General features: G+C 51.0%; 1 protein-coding gene across 1 annotated transcript in view; it reads left to right on the top strand.

Annotated features, from left to right (window-relative positions):
• NDFIP1 (Nedd4 family interacting protein 1) overlaps positions 1-12,959 on the top strand; it is a 639,788-nt gene that overhangs the window by 458,052 nt on the left and 168,777 nt on the right. The window lies entirely within an intron of this gene.

The following is a 12,959-nucleotide window of genomic DNA, read 5'->3' as shown; positions in this document are numbered from 1 at the left end:
GTATTTCAAAGTGAAATAAGTATTTTCCCCAAACTCAAGTAAGTATTCCTTTCTATCCTAGGTGCTAGCTTAGCCCTAGGGTAGGATCCTTGCCCAGAATCGACGACCAAAGGTTGGGCAAGAGGGAGATGGGAGACAAGGGACTTTGCACCGAATGTTACACTATGAAAAACAGGAGGGGACAGGAACAGCTATGTTTCTCCAGCATGGGGTCTGGCATGGATTCACATGCTCATGAATATTCCCCGTCGTCAGGCTGGGAATCCTTGGTAAAGAAAAAACCAGTATCAGTTTCGTTTCTGATCTGTCTTTCGTAGTAGTAACCAATCACTGATCTCTGCGTCATACTGACCACAGCCAATGACTGCCCTCTACCTAAGCCCCGGCCCTGGCAGCCATCTTCAGATTTTTACCGCACGTTCAAGTGTTGGGATCCTCGTGCTATTGCTCTCGAGCGTTAGTGCTATTTTTTCACGTTTTTTTCTCAAAAACTTCGATTTTTCGGTCGAAAGAGCCTCAAGCTCCACCGTTTCTTCATCCGATCATCGGGGACCCGTGTCGGATTCGTCTACGCCCCTCAAGGGTCAAGATTTCATCGAGCCACGCTTTTGGAGGACTCCAGAAGTTTCTCAGACCCATCTCGGACATGGCCCAGGAGAAGGGAAGCTCGATGCCCGGAAAGCTGTTCAGGGTCTGCCCTGGATGCCAGCTTCAGAATGTCTTTAAGGAGGACGAACACTCCTTTTGTCTGTACTGCCTACATGAGGACAAGACTAACGTGGAGAAGGACTGTGTGTTTTGCGGCAATATGTCGGAGCGGACCATGAAGGACTGCCATCAACGTCTCGCCAACTGGCTGGAAGGGAAGACCCCGTCAGGCGAGAAGAAGAAGAAATCCGAGCGGTCTTCTAAGACCTTTGAGGACGCCCCGGCGATGGGGGTCCAACACAAGGCCAAGCACCGCGAGTCCGCTGGCACGGGGAGCGACGAACGGTCGGGCTCTACGGGCGCCAGGCAGGGCACATCCTCCCCGGCACCATCAACCACGAGCCAACGCTCTGGTTCGGGTAAGAGGAAGGCCGAGCACCCGGCGAAGCTCCTGGAGAGGCCCCGGTCGAGCTCGAAGGCCCCATCGGAGGGAGAACGAGGCAGTGACCCCCCTCCCCCCCAAGGAGAAGGCGGTGAGCGCACCTAAGGTGGTGAAAGCCTTAATCCATCCGGCCAAGGCCTCTATCGAGACAGTCGCGGCGGCCCTGGCTCAGCCTTTGGAGGCTACACCAGTGGTGGCGACCTCGGGGCTCAGAGTCTCCCTGCCACCGCGGAGGGAGTCCTCTTTTATGCCCATCGACAGGACCCCCGTGAAACCTCCGACGGAGAAGAAAAAGGGGGGGCAGGAGGTCGTCGTGGATTCGGCCTCAACCTCTGAGGAAGAGATGATCGAAGTCTTAAGCCACGGCGTTGGCGTGGAAGAAGACCAGCCCGTCGGGAGGGACCCCGACGTGGGAGACGATGATAACGTCGAGGGTGCCGACGGGGCCCCTGACCGCCCGTCGGAATCCCCTCAACCAGTGCCGCAAGACAACTCGGCGGCCATTTTGTTGGCTATACAGTCCTTATGCTCGGAGGTAAGGACGAGACTGCCGTTACCACCAGCGGAGCAACCGTTCCCGATGGGGGACCCGGAGCCAGGCCCTTCTGGGAGCCCTCCCCCTAAGAGAAGAAGGATTCACCCTCCACCTCCTTTTCAGCCATCGTGCCCTGTTCAGCCCTCCTCCCCGTCCACGACTCGTGGGGATGATACGGGGACTGACACGGCCGCGACGGGTACGGACGACGAGGTTTACGACGAGGATCTGCCGTCGTCACCTCCCACCCGGGCTTCCCCGCCCGACGAGATTGGATCGTTTCACTCCATGATCGCCAGGGCATCCGAGCTTTTCCAGCTCTGCCCGGAAGGGAAGAAGAAGGAAGGTTTCCTTTATCAACGGCGCGAGGCCAAGAGGAAGACGGTCCTCTCCGTACCTCTACTGGATGATATTTGGGATGAGGGCCTCGCCCTCCTCAAGAACCCATCCACGACGCTGGCTAGAAGGGATCGGTACGAGAAGAAGTACCGGGTCCCGGACGCGGCCCCCTAATGCCTTCGGGCACAGCCGACCCCGGACTCGGTCGTCTCCGCGGCGGCCAGGAAGAAAGCGGGGGGGGGGGGCGCGGCCTCTACGTCGACCTTCCCGCCGGACGGCGAGGGAAAGAAATTTGATACGATGGGACTCGGGGTCATCTCGTCTGCAGCGACGACGATTAAGGCGGCCAACGCCTTGGCTATCGTAGCCCGCTACAACAGGGAGTTGTGGTACAAACTGGCCCCCCTGCTGGACTTCCTACCGGACGACAAGAGGGCGGATGCCCTAGAGATCTTGCAGGAAAGAGAGGTGGCATCGGACCACGCCATTACGATTGCGGCGGACATCGCTGACACTGGATTTCGCCAGTTGGGCAACGGCGTGTGCCTTAGGCGGCGTGGATGGCTCAAGGCTACTGACTTCCGTCAGGACGTGCAGCCCAGAGTCTTGGACATGCCGTTCGACGGATGCAACCTGTTTGGGAAAACAGTGGATGATTCCCATCAAGCCATCAAGGCAGACACGGAGACGGCTCGGGCTCTTGGGGTTCTCCAGCAGCGGCGGCCGCCCTTTCGGAGCGGCAGAGGCAAACAGGGTGCTTCCAAAGATTCCGGCGGCAGATTTTCCACCTACCGTCAAGCGGCCCGTTCGTCGTCGCAGGAAGCTTACAGGGGACGAGGCAAGTCAGGCGGTCCCCGCCGTCGTCGCCAAGGAGGTCAAGGCGGCAAAGCCTCGTCGAAGCAGGACTGAACCGGCCGGGGGTCGGGCCCCCACCAAAGCACCCCGGTGGGAGGCCGGCTGGTGAGCTTCGTCAGCGTGTGGGAGTCCATCTCCACCGACCGTTGGGTGCTGGACGCCCTAGCCCAGGGTCACGCGCTCGAGTTTCTAAAGAGGTGCCCGCGCGCCCCCCCTGTGGCCAGGAAAGAACATCACGTCCCTCAACTTCTCTTGGAGGTAAAGGCGATGCTCAGGAAGGGCGCCATCGAGCTCGTCCCAAAGAGGCTTCGGGGCTCCGGAGTTTACTCAAGATACTTCCTAATGAAGAAGGAGACGGGAGAATGGCGTCCCATCCTGGACCTACGACGACTGACCAAATTCATCAAGGCACAGAAGTTCCGGATGGTCACCCTCCAACACGTCCTGGGTCAGCTGGAGGAGGGCGATTTCCTGTCGTTGGATTTGGAGGATGCCTACTTCCATATTCCCATCCTAAAGGGACACCGAAAGTTTCTCAGGTTCGTGGTCAAAGGGCGTCACTATCAGTTCAGAGCCCTTCCCTTCGGACTGAGGTCGGCACCCAGGGTGTTCAGGTGCCTCGCACCGGTGGCGGCGCAGCTGCGCCAAGAGGGGATCCACGTCTACCCCTACCTGGACGACTGGCTCATCTGAGCGAAGACGAAGGAGCTCCCCGTGGAACACACGGCAAGGACCGTCCAACTTCTCACGGATCTGGGATTCTCCATAAACTATGCCAAGTCCCACCTGGTGCCCGCGCAAGACGCAATGTTTCTGGGAGCGAAGCTCGACACAGTGTCGCTTCTGGCCTATCCGTCGGAGGAAAGGACGGGGGCCATTTTGGGCAAGGTGCAGCAGATGCTGGTTGCGGATGCGGCCAGAGTGAGGTCCATCAAGTCCCTCCTCGGAATGATGTCTTCTTGCATTTACCTCATCCCCCTGTGCAGGCTCCGGATGCGCCCGTTGCAGGAGTTCCTGGACGCGTGCTGGATCCAGACGACTGGCAGCTTCGAGGAGAGGATCACACTCGACAAGAGTTTCCGACGAGCGATCCGGTGGTGGGGCATCCGCGCGCATCTGACGGCGGGCATGGACTTCCAGACCCCCGGCCACCAGGAGACCGTGACCACGGATGCCTCCCTGGAAGGGTGGGGAGCGCACACCGAAAATCTGCACGCGAGAGGCCTTTGGCTCCCGACAGAGAAGTCCCTCCATATCAACGTCCTGGAGCTCCGTGCAGTGTTTTGGGCCCTCAGGTCCTTCCTTCCGTCCCTCAAGGGCAAGGTGGTGAGGATCTTCACCGACAACACCACCACCATGTTCTACATCAGGAAACAGGGCGGAACCAGGTCCCCAGCCCTGTCCAGGGAGGCGCAGGATCTGTGGCATTGGGCCGTCGCCCAAGGGATGTTTCTGGTGCCGTTTCATCTGGCAGGGATAAAAGACACCATCGCCGACTCACTCAGCAGGGAGTTGCGCTCGTGCCACGAGTGGGAACTACGACAGGATCTAGTGGACCGCCTCTTCCGACGGTGGGGCACACCCCAGATCGATCTGTTCGCGACGGCGACGAACTCCAAGTGCCGGAGGTTCGCCAGCAGGTTTCCCCAGCCGAGGAGCATGGGCGATGCTTTCTCGTTCCCCTGGGAGGACCTGTTTCTATAGCCGTTCCCTCCATTGCCATTGCTGATCCGGCTCATCAACCAGCTCAAGAGGTCACGGTGCAGGATGATCCTCGTCGCACCTGCGTGGCCGAGGCAGACATGGTTCCTGGACCTTCTGGAGTTGTCAGCGTCCCCGTCAATCAAGCTGCCAGGGGCCGCGGATCTTCTCTCCAGGGAAGGAGGCGCCATCCTCCATCACGACCCGAAGTCGCTTAACTTGCAGGCCTGGCTCCTGCAGCGTTAGTTTGGAGGATACGACATACCAGCCGACTGCAGAGAGGTTCTTGCAAAGGCCAGGGCGTCCTCAACTCTTAAATGCTACGGACACAAATGGAAGAGGTTCTCTGTCTGGTGCCACGCACAGAAGATTAACCCTCTACGGATTACGGCTCCCCAAGTACTGCCGTACCTACTGACGCTGGCCAAGGCTGGACTGGCGCACACGTCCATCAAGATTCATCTTGCTGCGATCTCCCGATACACCAGAACCACGGGGCGGACGTCTTTGTGGTCTCATCGTCTGGTGAAAGAGTTCATGAAGGGACTGTTCAGATCGTTCCCGCCGGTGAAGGCTCCGGCCCTGGCGTGGGAGCACAACGTGGTGCTGACCAAGCTCATGGGACCTCCGTTCGAGCCTCTGCACTCGGCTCCGTTGAAGTTCTTGTCGTGGAAAACAGCGTTTCTTGTGGCCATCACCTCCGCACGACGGGTGGGAGAGATCCAGGCCCTTTCCTGCAAGGCCCCGTACTTGACTTTTCACGACACAAGGGTAATGCTCAGGACGCACCCCTCCTTCATGCCCAAGGTGCCGTCGGACTTCCACCTCAACGAACCCTTGGTGTTGCCTGTTTTCTTCCCGTCGCCTTCGTCGCCGGCTGAAAGGACTTTGCACTCGCTGGATGTGGCTAGAGCGCTGAAGTTCTACGTGGACCGCACAAAGTGTTTTCGGAAGACGTCACAACTCTTTGTGAACTTTGGACCTGTCAATCAGGGGAAGGCTCTCTCGAAGGCTTCCATTTCCAGATGGCTCTCCGGCTGTATCATGTACTGTCATCGGTTGGCAAACCGACCGCTGCCTGGCCGTCCGAGAGCCCATTCCACCAGAGCGATCGCAGTTACCACGGCGTTCCTATCTGGTGTGCCCTTGCTGGACATCTGCAGGGCTGCTACGTGGAGGTCGACGCACACCTTCACGAAATTCTACTGCGTCGATCGGGATTCCAGGGAGGAGTCCAGGGTCGGCCAAGCAGTGCTGTGCAACCTGTTCGCCTAAGTTGAGCCTGGTGAGGAGGTAAGATTTGCTTAATGTTGAGTTTGATTTAATGCTTAATGTTGAGCCTTTGCCACCTCCCGTGGTTGTGCATGTGTGTACTGCTATGTATTCTTTATTCATGAGCATGTGAATCCATGCCAGACCCCATGCTGGAGAAGGAACAAGTTACTTACCTGTAACTGTTGTTCTCCAGCATGGGTCTGGCATGGATTCACATGCAAACCCTCCCGCCTACCCCTCTGCGGCTCTTCACTTGGTCATACTGCCACTTCACGTGCTACCAAATCTGAAGATGGCTGCCAGGGGTGGGGCTTAGGTAGAGGGCAGTCATTAGCTGTGGTCAGTATGACACAGAGATCAGTGATTAAGACAGATCAGAAACGAAACTGATACTGGTTTTTTCTTTACCGAGGATTCCCAGCCTGACGACGGGGAATATTCATGAGCATGTGAATCCATGCCAGACCCATGCTGGAGAACAACAGTTACAGGTAAGTAACTTGTTCCTTACTTATCCCCCCCCCCGACTGATTCTTCCAGGTGATACTGTGGGTCATCTGGAATTCGATGGGGACACAATCTGCTGTCCTTTGTTCGGTTGAGGGAGGTCCATGGGTCGCGGGTGCTAGGGATTCTTCCGGTGTCTGACCAGCTTCCTGGTGGCGCTCAAACTATGAAAAATTAACACTTTTGAAGGACAGACCAGACCCTCTTAGGACACCTCACAGGACGGATGCAGGCTCCTTCCAGCGATGGTGACAGGCGACTAGTACAAAAGCAGCTCCAGTGCAATCTACCTTGAAGATTGGACACAACAATGTTGGGAGCAGGCAACCTATGGTACAAGCTGAGGAGCCACCGAGATCCAAGGCTCAACGGTGACGGCTGCAGTAAGGTACCGCAGGAGAGCTGGTCAGTCCACTGGGCAATCCAAGGGCACTGTCTAAGGCTCTGTGTTCATGGATCCTCAAGCAGGGGTTGAGACTAGTTGGTCCCACTAGTCCAAGGATCAACGCTCTGATGAGGGTCTTCTGAGATCGGGGAGAGGAGCAGGGCTTCACTGGGCCAATCACGAGTGGAAGCTGGTCAGCTGCAAGAGTGATTCGAGGTTCGGCAGCAGGCTGTTCTTATTCGTGGGAATCTTGGCTGCAACGTGCAGTCCAAGTCCACCAATGGTAAGGATCTGCCACATTCAAACAGGCAGTGGTTGTCCAATCCTGGACAACCACAGGTTTCTAAATTTGCCCACCACCATACCTTGTGGAGCCAGGTGATGTGGACTGGGACCAAACAGTCCCAGCCCCCTCCCCTGGCACACGTGCACGCACACGCGCGCACACGCACACCTAGGAAAGCAGAAGTGCAATAACACCTATGGGATTTCCTGCCCATGCAGGAAGAGGGCCAAACTAGTATAAGGCCTAAGAACAATCGATAAATCGTGTCACGGCCATTTTTGGGTGCTAGCCACCTTAAGTATCCATTAGTGGTAAACCCGAAAGTACACAAGTAAAATGTTTTAAAAAATTGGTAAAAATATCGCTGCTGCCATCATCTTGTTTTAGGCAGACACAAAACATACCCAAAAGGTAAAATGTTACTAGGATATAAAGTATCTTAGTTGCACTCCACTGTAGGGTGCTGTGTGCAATTGTAAAAATACAAGAATTTCAAACAGTCCTGACTGTGTTAGTGACAAGTCAGTTTCCACATGACTTTTGCTCATGTTCATTGTTAAGTGAAGCCGAGGGCTTTATTCCCCTTCAAACAGTCCGGACAGGTTAAAAAACAGATCAAAAAGAAGTGTGTCCAATGGGAGGGAAAGATGCAAAAAGAAATGTCCTAACAATGGATGATGGGGAACCCACAAATTCAAAGGTCTTCCGTTGCCGCTCTGTAAGGCCTTTGCAGAGCCCACGATGGGCATCGGTGCCCTCTATCTGTAAGGATATCGCCCAAATAAATTGACTTGCTGCTATGGATCCCCTTTTCCTGTTCTCCCACCCAACCCTTGACTGATGCAGTTAGATGCTACAGGCATGTGATCTATGACATTCTCAATGGTTCCTCCCAAGATTTCTTCTCCATCAGCCTTGTGCTGCATTCTGTTAACATTATTTGTACACTGGCACCTTCTCCTTGATATGCATGGCCATTACCATCAGATTCGGGTAAAAAAGGAAACAGTAAAGCGTCTCCTACAGACGGGATTTGACTCCACTGACACTTGCTGAGTTGAAGCTGCCCACTTTCATCAACATTTTTTCCCAGCATGCTGCTTTCCCCCAAAATGCAGCCTTTTGAGATGAAAGTGGGCTGAATGTGCACCGGCAGCAGAGGTGGCGGAGTGAGGAGGCAAGGAATGGCCGGTGCAGAGGGTGAGGTTGGGTTAATAGTCGGGACAGAGGTAGTGGGAGTTAGGGGTGCAGTGGGCAGAGTGAGTAGGCCCTGTGATAGAGAAGTTGTTGACGGGGGTGTCTGTCACATTTGTGCAGTGAGCTGGCTGGGGCGAGGCAGGTGGTGAGACACAGGGATCTATGGGGGAAAAGGGGCCCGCAAGAGAGAGAAGGGGCAGGGGGAGAGCAAGGACAGATATGTGCTTTCTCTGGTGTGTTGAAGCCGGCCCCTGTAAACAGGGTTTTGGAAAAAAGTGTCTGGTGTGACGTACGCATGGATCCGCTGAATAACGGGGAAGTGTGATTCAACGCCACTCCTGAATGAGCACTTCCAACTTCTTCCAGGATGTGCTGGGCAACGATTGAATCTGCAGTTGTCAAGATCTTTGGCAGCAAAGTCGAAGATAGCCTGGAAATATTCATGGAATCTGTGGCTACTGTAAAATCTTAATTGACACCCTGCAACTCCTCTTTCTCTTCAGACATGGTCCTTTTTATCATCCCAATTCCCTCTCCCAGCAATGCAGTTGCTTGGGCTAGGGCCTTCATATGTTGCAACAAAAATTCAACTTTTGCGACTTCAGGGGAAGTGGTGCCGGCAAAGGCAAATCTTCCACTTCAGTGCCCTCGTGCACTGGCAGAAAAACCTCTTTGCAGGTTTCCTTTCTCATGTTTCTCCTGTGGGGTCCGTGATCAGGCTTTTTTTGCACAGAACGGGTTGGGTGTTGGCGAGTGCTTAGGCCGTGTAAAATGTGCCTACAAATATTTGCCCATATCAATTGTTTTCAGATTGATTCCTGCTGGACAAAGGATTACGTTGCTGTGTCCTTACAGCTAGTACAGCATGCAAGTCTTAAGAAGAGGGATTCAAAACTAGTGCAAGGGTCACAAACCTGTAATAAACTACTTAGTAGTTAGCAGTCGATCAGTTGCATGTTATATTTCTACTCAAAGGAAGTTGCTTTGTTGTACTTTGATATGGGCTCCTTGAAGGCCCAGAAAAGAAGAGAAATAGTGTGCCAACAAAATCATTTGAATGTATTAAGTGAGACTAATAATCAAATGCAGTATTAAAGAATTTTTATGTATGTGGAATTTACAATCCTCATTTTCTTTACATGTAAACCTAAACCTTCAGTCTTGCTCAGCTGTCAGCTATTTTGCTGAGTGTTAGGAAAGATTTTATTTTTGCTGCTTTCATCCATAGACTTCTATGGGACATTGTATCCTTTTGCTTTGACTCCTGACCTGAGGTGAATAAAGCCACATGCTTTACTTCCCTTGCTTTCTGCACATTCATATGGGGAAACTGATCAATCCGTAAAACTATAATTGCTGAATGATACTCTCTTTTTATGGATTTATTGTGCTTTTTAAGCTGAATACTTAACCTTCCATTGAAGTGCGGTTAGGACATTTTGTAGTCTTATAATCTTTTCTGTGATAACATTGTCGTTAAAAGTACGATGGAGTCCAGAATGGGCTGCTGGCAGAGGATATTTTTGTACTGTGTTTTGACCACCTTACTCATGCACTTTGGCAATTACATCAAATGGTTACTAAGGGTGTCCTTTGGCCATACTGTGTTTTTTCACCTTCTTCCTCTACTCTGTGCTCTGGAATTGCCATATAAGGAAAGCCCTTTCATGGGCAGAGCGTCTGCTTTCCCGGACAAAGTGGTGGTGTATATGTAGAAGTCTGGATGCAGGGTCTAATCCCATCCTCATCCAGGTCCCTGAATGTCTATTTCTGGGCATATCGTGTGGCCAGTGGCTATCCATGGTTGGATAGTCACTGCCAGCTTGATGGTGCAGATCCTTACCATTGGTGGACCTGGATGAGCTTCCAGTCCAGATCTTGGATAAAATGACTTCTGCAGCCATTCAACAGATGCTCAGAAACCCCTACAAAGAATTGCTGCCCGCTGATGACCCAAGACAGACAGTTGCAGCAAACGGGCTTTGCCTCTAGCCAAGTCCTGGCCAAGCATTGCTCATTTGTCTTGATCTCAAAAAGACCCTTATGGTTGCTTCGACCCCCATGACTGGTGGGAGCAACCAGTCTCGACCTTTGCTTGTGGATCTGTGCCTGCTGAACCGTTGGAGGTGTCCCTGGACCTACCAGTGGACTAACTCTCTCTCCTGGGCTACCTCGCTACAGTTGTGGCTGTTCCGAGTGTATCCATGTAACTTGGAGGATTGTCAACTTGTGCTGCAAGATGCCTTCTTCTGGCGTTTCAACCCTCTAGTCCCAACAGAAGCCTTGCTGGGCCTACCTCTTTGCTTGCCCATTGAAGATGGCCGGTCCGCCCCCCCCCTGACTACGGTGACTCCCGTTGCAATGTCTTTTTCGCTCCCTGGATATCTTGTGTGGTTGCGTGGCATGCAAAGGTAGTATTCATTTCATTGTGAGGGTTTTCAGCTGGTTGGTGTCTGGAGCCGTAATGCAGTTTCTTTGAATGAACGAAAATAAATCCTGAAACTGACGTTTGCACCTGCAACCCCTGTCTTCCCTCGACTGGGCCAAGCGCAGATGGAGGTGTCCTCAAAGGAATCTGGAACCTCTCTGGTGGCCTTGAAGAAATTGGCGTAAGGGGTAAGTTAACACAGTGGTTCCCGTCTCCCCCTCTCCTCCATGGGGTTACATGGGTGTTAAGTCCTAGCCATAACTCTTTCTGGACTTAGATCGATGGTGGCCTAGTTAAGGATCTTCTCCTGGGCCTTCCCTACTGTAGTGGGATTGAGAGAGCTACTTACCTGAACCTTTCCTATCTTTTGAAAAACTTAAACTATAATCATTGGCATCGTCCAGTCACATAGTAAAGCTACCTGAAAAGTATATTTTCTGAGACTATTGACTTTAGGGCACTGTGCCCCAATCCAGCTCAGCGTTCTACTGACAAAGGATTAGGGTACTAATCTAGCGTTGCTCCTCAGTATTTCTTCTGCACTGTATCGATCTGCAAGGCATAAAATGTACAGTGTCGCATAGCAATTTGCTATGCAATTCTGTAGATTTGCTAATTAAATTGACACTTGTGTAGCACAACTTGCTGTTTAAATTACCCTGTTTAATGAACGCATGGCTCACTCTGCTACCTCTCTTGCCATCAGAGCTCTCTCCACCCTCTTGTCTGTTCACTGCAAGTTCAAAGGGGCTAATGGAGAGAGAGAGAGAGAGAGAGAGAGAGAGAGAGAGCACATCAGTAATCCTCTCCTCCACTCTTAAAAGTGCCATAGGCCTGTGAGGGAGTACTAGGCAAGAAAATTAGTGTTTTTCCAAATAATTGAAAACCAAAAGTAATTATGATGATACTTTTATTAAGACAAATATATATATATATATATATATATCCTGTTTGGTAAGACAGTCCTGCTATTCCATTCCTAAAACAATAAATGATATAATGCAGAATTACAGTATTGCTACTGTAAAACACTGCATTCTGTTTTTCAGTAAAGCTTAGGTTAATGTATCTAAATCTCATAGTTTCAACTATATTTCATTTTCATCAGATTGATGAGTGAACACTTTTGAAAATGTACATGATCACACAGCCAAATGCTTTTGAAGGCAAATATAGTTCTGTGACCGGCTTGTTGAATTCATCTGTGCAACTGGTGCTCAATCCAGGAGCTGATCTCAAACTCCCTGGACATTCTATCTTATTACCCTGTTTTAAACCAGCTACCCTGCAATTGAGATGGTTGCAATCTACAAAATTAACCTAATTTGCAATGGCAAACACAATCTTGTCCACCTGAAGCTGACAATTACCCTCCCTGTCTTAACACCATACTATGTACTTGGTCTCAGACTATTGCTTTCTTTTAACATTCAGAACTTGTTGATTTATGAAAATTCTAGGCAACCTCTTGCACAGAAAATTATTTCAAGTATGCTATATACGTGGCACTGCCCTGTGTAACAGACTTCCCAGACCTTTGCACTGAAAACTGTTTTCAGACTTTTTTAATCAGATCTATATATTTGTGTCCCTTCATGAAGCTAACCGTTATATTTTACCATCACTCATTTCACTGATGGCTTCAGCGGTACACAAAAATGCTGTATTGTTGGTTGTTGTATGTCATGGGTACAAATAACAAAAAATTAAAAATGAGTTTAAAATTGCAAATCAAATAAGTTTGTTTGCTAATCAAGGACATTTTATTTAGCAAATTCTGCTTATCAGTTTTTGAGAACTAATGTATGCCTTGATGTGATTACTTACCTGTCTTCCAGTGGTTTTGAAACAAATGATTTTCTCTTTTCACAAGAGTGAATGTGCATATGTATTTTGTAGAAGTGTGACAATACCAAACTAGTGGGTTCATTGCTTATTCTGTATTTGAAAGGCCTAATAAATCCTAGTATAGTTGTGTATTCCTCTGTCTAACTGGAATTTTGGAGTATTCTGTGTGTCTCATTGAAGCCCTAGAACACTCGAATAACCCTCCTGAATCTAAGCCATGCCGCTCTGCTACCTACCTTGATTGGGTTTGGCTGAACTTCAGTGGCTTTCCCGTTCACCATAATAGGTTGGCCTCCCAAAGTCCATCTTAACACTGAGTCAGCCAACTATGCTCTATTATGGAGAATGGGTTTAATGTTAATACCAGTTGAATCATCACATCTCCCAAATTCAATAAATTGATTTTCCCAAAAATATTTTGTAGACCTGTTTTTGACTAACATTGATCAAGTCCATGACTTCCCTCTGTAAACACCTCAAAGGGTCCACACTGTACACTGATGCCCCAAACCC

This window comes from Ambystoma mexicanum, chromosome 3p, assembly GCF_040938575.1.
Source record: "Ambystoma mexicanum isolate Mex_15411 chromosome 3p, UKY_AmexF1_1, whole genome shotgun sequence".
Taxonomy (NCBI): Eukaryota; Metazoa; Chordata; class Amphibia; order Caudata; family Ambystomatidae; genus Ambystoma; species Ambystoma mexicanum.
The sequence above is the reverse complement of the archived record's forward strand: the minus strand, read 5'-3'. Positions and strand labels throughout refer to the sequence as shown.